We start from the raw sequence: 8,184 nt of genomic DNA, 5'->3' as shown, positions 1-8,184 counted from the left end.
CTTTGTTTATAAGAATTAAACTAAACTGGAAGTAGATGTTTTACTACTCGGCCAGTAGCAAATACTTTTACAATTGTTGCTACAGGCATTTGTACTGTATTTATTATTTAGCGAGTCATGTAATGTCCCCACTAAGTCTTGTATTAGTGTCTTTGTGTCCGGTTGCAAAATATAATCGGTTATTGCTTAGTTTATGTGTTGCACTACATTTGTCTTAATATGACACGCCGTAGGTTGTTTATTAACCTTAGGTTTGTTGACTAATAACTGCTCCCACAGTCGCGGTTGCGCAGGGGTTTTGTCTCACCGAGGCTAAGGCCTGTTATACTGACTGTGCTTCTCGCCACATTCGGGATTACGTAATGCTCATGCGTCTGTTTGTTCGGGAAGACTCGGGGTTCTTGGCAAGCTCACTGGCGAGTGTTTAGACAGAGAAGATATCGCTGAATACGGCTCACCGTTCGGGGCAGCTGCAGTAATAGCTTTATATTGAACAGTAGGCGGAAATGTGTTGTTCGGCTGAGGGTATGCTCTGAATGCAAAGGAGTGGAATGTGGTGGAATTCTGAAGCTAGCAGCGCTTAACTGAATTGAGTCTTGTTGTCATTTTTTATGCGCTGGACACGTTCGGAATGCAGACAAGTAAAAGACGCAACAGTGAATAGTTGCTTCTGTCGACCTTCAGTATATTAAATGAGGCTCATCCGTACGTTTGTCCTATGGAGATCTGGCCCAACAATACGCTCGCATCTGACTGATATATAGACAGTTTATGACATGGTCTAACGGTTCGCACGTAAGACGTAGCTTAACAGTCAACATCGATTACCACCGACATATACACATTTCGTGCAGGACTCCGACTTTTCTCTGTACACACATTTAACAGCACACTGTCTCATACACTAGTCTTCAATTTTTTGTTTGGAACATTTTGTCCCACACTTAAAATAACAATAGTACACATTTCTTCGTTCTGACAAAGTTCTAAGGCAAATGCCGGAACTGGAACTCCCATCGTCAAATATCCTGGTTTACATGGCTCTGAGCACTATGGAATTTAATTGCTGTGGTCATCAGTCCCCTAGAACTTTGAACTACTTAAACCTAACTAACCTAAGGACATCACACACATCCATGTCCGAGGCAGGATTCGAACCTGCGACTGTAGCGCCTAGAACCGCTCGGCCACTCCGGCCGGCAAAATATCCTGAACTGGGACTTCCTGAGCGCCACTAACGGCTCGACTGATATTAGGCTGAAAAGACCCTTATGACTCTGCAGTGGTTCAGGACTTAAACGAGCCACTCTATCAAGAGAATGAAGACTATATCGCACCCTGAAAAGAACAGTGACACAACTGAAAAATGCAGTACTTTAGAAAACTCGATTTAAGAATTAGCTCTATGAAGGTCATATTGAAATAGTGTAAGCTACCTTTAAAGCTTAAGTAAGTATTGTTGACAGTAAATTCTGCTATATTTTTTGTGCACGTTGGGGTACTTTACGTGTATTTTTCAGTGACATAGACTAAAGATGCAGTTTTTCGACTTGTGTCTCTTTCCTTGCAGGTGTGCAAGATATAAAACCAAGAAAATCCCGCAATACAACAGCGCGCATAGCAACCTTACAGAAGCGAGAAGACTTTGAAACCTAAACAACAATGCAAAAACTGTGATGAGGAGGTAGATTGGAACTGCGCATCTACAAGAAATACATGGAACTGAAACTAGCATACTAAGTTCTATGGAAACCTGGAAATTTGTGGTAAGTTTCTATGGGACCAAACTGCTGAGGTCATCGGTCCATAGGCTTACACACTACTTAATCTAACTTAAACTAACTTACGCTAAGGACAACACACACACTCATGCCCGAGGGACGAAGCGAACCTTCGACGGGGGCAGCCGCGCGAACCATGGAAAAGCGCCCTAGACCGCGCGGCTACTCAGCGCGGCGCACTTAAGTTTTCTGTTCTTAACAACACTGATTTAAAAATCTACTGCATTTTTCAGAGTTTCGTTAACTCTAATTCTGTCCTTGGTCCTAATTACTACATTTTTGTTTTTGCACGGCATACAATAGTCTACCTGCAGCTATCCTGTTTAAGTTGTCATTGTGATACGCAATACACAGGGCTTACTCGGAAACAAGATAATGGTAATTCTTAGCTATGCCATCCTCATTGTCACTGTTTCTTTGTGGGGATCCGGTTTATTACTATCTCGAGAAACATTTTTCTGTACTTGGTGGGGTTTCGTTATTTAATCTATGCGTAAGTTATGCCTCGTTAGAGTAATTTCTGGAACTATGTTCTGCATAAGGCTTCCACTTAAGGATAGTACATCGGTATTGTCATCTTAACAACAGCACAGCTTCTTCTTGTAAAAGTTGCATTCGTGTAATAACCACCCTCTGACACTGTTAATGCTCTGTAAAGCTTGCAGTGGACCAGAAGCGCCTAAGACTGGAACGACGCGGGCCACCACCCACGACCTCGCGGTCCGAGGGGCCTCGCGCCTTCAAGGTTTGTACAGCTTTGTTTAACTCATGAAAAATATTCAGCTAGACCACTAAAAGCCGTGAACGCGAGTAAAGCTTTTGCTATTCATAAGGCGATAAATCCCAATGGCTATCAAGCATCTAGTAATATTAACCTACAGCATTCGCTTTTTAAAAATCTAATATAGAGTACGATTACGGAAAGAGGAGGCTGCCTGGGCTCATAGTATTCTTCGTGTAAACTCCCAACTTTTCGTGTTGACTGTACTTTGTTTACTGTTGCTGCCAACTCCAGCTTTCCAACAGTAGTGATGCCTTAGTAGTTGTGCTAAGTGTTCTTATTCTTTACTACATGTTATTGACAATAAACAGAATAAATAATGAGTGACGAAGTAGCTGCTAGCCCATCGATGACTTCCCCTATGACATCCAGAAAAGTCAGAAGCTATAGAGGAGGTGTCATTCATGGTAATTCTTGGAAAATATATAATCAGGTAGCTGAATACCGTGACCTGGAGAAGGACAATAGCGAAGTGCTTCGCCGCATTTGAAGCTGACCGTCTCTACCTGTACAGTACGCTTACGCGAATCCTTGTGTCCTTCGTAGGTCAACCGGAAGAGGTGAGGCAGTGGTTAGCACACTGGTTTCGCATTCGGCAGGACGAAGATTCACGTCCGGCCATCCTTATTTAGGTTTTCCGTGATTTCCCTGAATTGCTTCACGCAAATGCCTTGATTGTTCCTTCGACAGGGCACGGCCAAAATTCTTCCCCATCCTTTCCTAATCCGATGCGACCGATGACCTCACTGTTTGGTCCCCTCCTTTGAATCAACCAGCCAGCCATCCGTAGGTACTTTATACCATAGCTACAGACCTATATGAGGAGAACGCATCAGTGGGTTGCCATCCCTGGTCGACAACGGAGGCCTAGTCATTGTCTGTTCAAAAATGGTTCAAATGGCTCTGAGCACTATGGGACTTAACTTCTGAGGTCATCAGTCCCCTAGAACTTAGAACTACTTAAACCTAACCAACCTAAGGACATCACACACATCCATGCCCGAGGCAGGATTCGAGCCTGCGACCGTAGCGGTCGCGCGGTTCCAGACTGTAGCGCCTAGAAGTCATTGTCTGTCCTCTCCCCGTTTGCCCCTGAGCCAAGGCGCCTTCTTTCGGTAGCCATACTACGGCTGCCCATTATACATTTGCCGACTGCAGAATGTGGAACTGAACTTTGTTTGTGTAAAGACGGGACCGACGAAACGTGAATGACGCAAGCAGGTCGGCACTGTACAGTCAAGTTAATATTCATAGTATATTATTACAACTGCGTATACTCAGGGTCTGTTGAAATGGATGATCAACGCGCAAACATACGTGATTAAATAATACCATCATATAGTAAAGCTTTAACAAATAACGTAGATTAGTTCTATAGTGAAGAAAAATTGAAATGTTTGCTAATATCGTTAGCGAAAACTGTGGAGAGAGCAGTAGCAACAGTAGGAAGTCGTGTAAGGATAATTCGTAATGTGGAAAATGTCCATGAAAATTCAGACAGTAATTCCGCCGGAAACCGCAACACTTCTGTGAAAAATTTTAAAGGAAATAGGTTTTCGTTAAAAAAATAACAACAAAAGAACGTTACTGGTGAAGGGGGAGAACACACTTGCTTTGTGTGCTTAGTTGTATTGTTCTGTTTCCATTTCTTTCTGTTTTCTATATAAGCATGTGGTAACAGTGAATCTAGTTTTATACGGTGCATATCCGCCGTAGTTACTGTACCGGACAAACAAGTTTTATTTTCTCACGCTTTTCTATAGGAGAATATGGTAACAGCGAATGTAGTTTTATGTTTGTCTTATATGCTGCACACACAACGTACGTATTTTAGGACACGTGTTCTATTTGGACTGAGGGTAGCTATACCGCTCCTGAGTCATTCGAAACAACCAACAATCTCAACAATCCGCAGCACGCCCTGCTAAAATGGCAATTGTGAAACGGGCAGGTTATATCTACGTTCACGCTTCTCAACAGCTATAGAGCCAGTCAGAGTAACAAACGAAGTCCTTATTTAACATTATGTTGTTCTGTAATTCTGTCGAACTGGTATGTGAGAATGAGTGTGATTCGTTGTTTGAATATGATGAACATTAAATAAATAGGTAATGATAGCGGCCTTGCCGCAGTGGATACACCGGTTCCCGTCAGATCACCGAAGTTAAGCGCTGTCGGGCGTGGCTGGCACTTGGATGGGTGACCATCCGGGCCGCCATGTGCTGTTGCCATTTTTCGGGGTGCACTCAGCCTCGTGATGCCAATTGAGGAGCTACTCGACCGAATAGCAGCGGCTCCGGTCAAAGAAAACCATCGTAACGACCGGGAGAGCGGTGTGCTGACCACACCCCCCTCCTATCCGCATCTTCTTTGAGGATGACACGGCGGTCGGATGGTCCCGATGGGCCACTTGTGGCCTGATGACGGAGTGCAATGATAGCTGATGGGTATCGTACATTGAACTAAAATAAGTAAACAACGGTTTCATGTTTAGAACTTTGTTTGTTTATCAAGAGAAACAACGGTGTACGAGTTTATTTACTGAGAATAAGCTAAGAAATAATTTGCACACATACACCCACAAAGTGTAAGTAAAAGTACTATTATCCCTTACACCACGTATAGTACAAGTGAAATACAGTCGAAGGAAAATCAAAACTTCAACATTCATACTAATTCGCGCTTCGGTGCGTCACCATACTGGCTGACTTGTACATATAACTGACAATGTTAATAACAAATAAACTTTTTAAAACATTTTTTTAAAATCAGACAGACATCAGAAGTGCGTTAAAAAGAGTTACTTTCAAACTTATTATTTTTTACTCTTGTCACTGACACGTATTTAGGCGAGCTATTCGGCCGTCTAGGGTCGTAGTCAGGATAGGTGAATATGCTCGCTTGGCTGTGTGCGAGTCGGCGGGGCGAGGAGGCCGATTGGCCGCTCCAGGTAAGCTCAGTTACAAACGCCGTAAGCCCGTGACCGGGTATGCGTATTCCCAGAGCACGGAGAATTTGGACGGCAGTTGCTGAAGTGGCCAGAATGTATAAGATGTACCAGTAACGGCAGCGTTTAGGGCAGTCTGAAATATGGCTACTTGAAATACTTGTAAATTCAGTAATAAATTAATGTTCCACAGTGAAGCAAAACTAAATGCATCTGCAATCTCAAAAAATTGAATTGCATCCAATGAAACAATATTTTCAATACTATATAAACTACAAATATTTATAACTCATAGCGACTGAATATCTCCCGAATAAACCTTTAAGTTAACGACTTTTAGTCTACTCATGCGCTTTCAACGAACAATGGTTCGGATGATAGCATAGCACTATAACTATCATGCCTGAAAAATACACATCTGTATCTGCTTTAATTATTGATTTAATACATTTTACATCTTTTTCATTATGTAAATGTTTGTCAAAATATTCTCCACAGAAGTACAGAAACTGAATGAAGCATGAACGCCTCATATCGTACTTGTGTAGTTATTTAATGAATATTTTTACTATTCTTGCCAGTAACCTTATTTAAACGTTGATTGGAGTTGATATTAAAAACAACGGTAATTTGATAGTGGTCAGTTACACGTAACAGCTAATACCACCACTGTAAAGAGTGCCAAAAGACGCTTCCGTATTGCAGGCTTGGCAAATATTTGGCAAATATTTAACAACATTTTATTGTCATTTAATGTGAGCACACATTTCAAAAACCCTGGTTTATTTATTTATGAACAAACTATTATTTACACTTATTGTAAGCAGTCTTTTTATTAAATATTGTTGTAATTCATTAGCTTAACATTGCCGGCCGCGGTGGTCTAGCGGTTCTGGCGCTGCAGTCCGGAACCGCGGGACTGCTACGGTCGCAGGTTCGAATCCTGCCTCGGGCATGGGTGTGTGTGATGTCCTTAGGTTAGTTTGGTTTAAGTAGTTCTAAGTTCTAGGGGACTTATGACCTAAGATGTTGAGTCCCATAGTGCTCAGAGCCATTTGAACCATTTTTGAGCTTAACATGTAAACACGTCAAGTTCAGTCAAATCATATCTGCAGAGCACAAGAACGATGTATTTTTGGTGAGGATGGCCTTCAGCCAATGACAGGCAGTGTCGGAACAACACTTGAGTCAAGTGAAGATAGGCTCTTTTTGAGTGGTGCTGGCCGGCCGAAGTGGCCGTGCGGTTAAAGGCGCTGCAGTCTGGAACCGCAAGACCGCTACGGTCGCAGGTTCGAATCCTGCCTCGGGCATGGATGTTTGTGATGTCCTTAGGTTAGTTAGGTTTAACTAGTTCTAAGTTCTAGGGGACTAATGACCTCAGCAGTTGAGTCCCATAGTGCTCAGAGCCATTTGAACCATTTTTTGAGTGGTGCTTTCAGGTCAGCAATTCATGACACCTTTATGTAGAGATCAGAAAGAAGACAGACCTGTCTGAGGTGACAGTTGGTCACGTAGGTGGTAAATTGTGAGCAGTGAACACTAGAATACTTTAAATTTCAAAGTTTGATTGATCCAGTTCAGACCTCTAACATTTCTCACTTGCTTTATGGAATTAAAACTAGACAGAGCATGAGTATTTACTTTTTATCTCACGAGTGTTGGTGTGTAAATCGTCATGTTGGAATCCGAATTAGGAGCTGACGAATATTTTGTTTCTTGTGATCACAAAATTGACAGTTTTTCGTGCGTCTTGGATGACTATCTAGCTTGAGGATTCTGTTACTATTCTTATAACACAGTTAAAGCAACATTATTGCATTTAACTAAGTTTACCTTCTGGCTGTTTTATAACTGGTGATTGTAGGACTTATTTCCGTTTATAAATATTATTCAGCACAAGTCTCTGGTGTCGTGTACATCGATTTCTGGCATTACAATATAACCCTTTCATTAGTTGCTCGTTCATGTTTTATTTCATGTTTCTCATTACTTATTAATTCGAAACTCTAGAAAATGCATGGACTGTTAGACTGCAGGATCACTGGCACAGGTTATTACTTGCAGCGAGTTTAGCTGCAGGTAAACAGAACCGTGCATAGCCCAATTACCTAGGCCTATCAATATGGAGATAAATTCGCAGAATGTATACCTACCTCATACGACAATAAATAGTATTTTTTATGTTATTAATACTTGATTTTATAATTCGTCATTTCTATATCTCAGTTTTCCGATGCCTTCGATCTTCCGTGCTGGATTATTTCTTTTCCTTTACATGTTTATATTTTTACTACGCATTTGTAGTGAAAGACGTATGATGAGTCTGGTAAAGGTATACGTTTGGGTCGCCACACTTACCGACGTCATACGCTCACAAATGGTGAGTCAAAACACACAGTTTCATAAGATTTTCTCATTTAACATGTGTCGTGGGGATGGCAGAATCGTATATTTGTAAAATAAAAAGTGTGAAATGCGGTACAAATCGTCTACCACAGAAAGAAGGCGGCTTAGCTCAGTGCCAAGCGGGGAAGGTTTGTAGGCCGAGAACAGCAACCCACTGATGTGCCTGCGTCATACCGATCTGCAGCTATGGTATTAATGACATACGGAAGTAACAAGGATTCGGGTAAGCTGATCACAGGGATGGTCAGCTTCAAATGCGGGACAGTAGC

General features: G+C 41.9%; 1 pseudogene; it reads left to right on the top strand.

The window, feature by feature from the left end:
- The first annotated feature begins 4,675 nt into the window (after window positions 1–4,675).
- LOC126185503 (5S ribosomal RNA) lies at window positions 4,676–4,793 on the top strand (annotated as a pseudogene).
- Window positions 4,794–8,184: the final 3,391 nt, after the last annotated feature.

Source organism: Schistocerca cancellata, chromosome 4, assembly GCF_023864275.1.
Source record: "Schistocerca cancellata isolate TAMUIC-IGC-003103 chromosome 4, iqSchCanc2.1, whole genome shotgun sequence".
Lineage (NCBI taxonomy): Eukaryota > Metazoa > Arthropoda > Insecta > Orthoptera > Acrididae > Schistocerca > Schistocerca cancellata.
The sequence above is the reverse complement of the archived record's forward strand: the minus strand, read 5'-3'. Positions and strand labels throughout refer to the sequence as shown.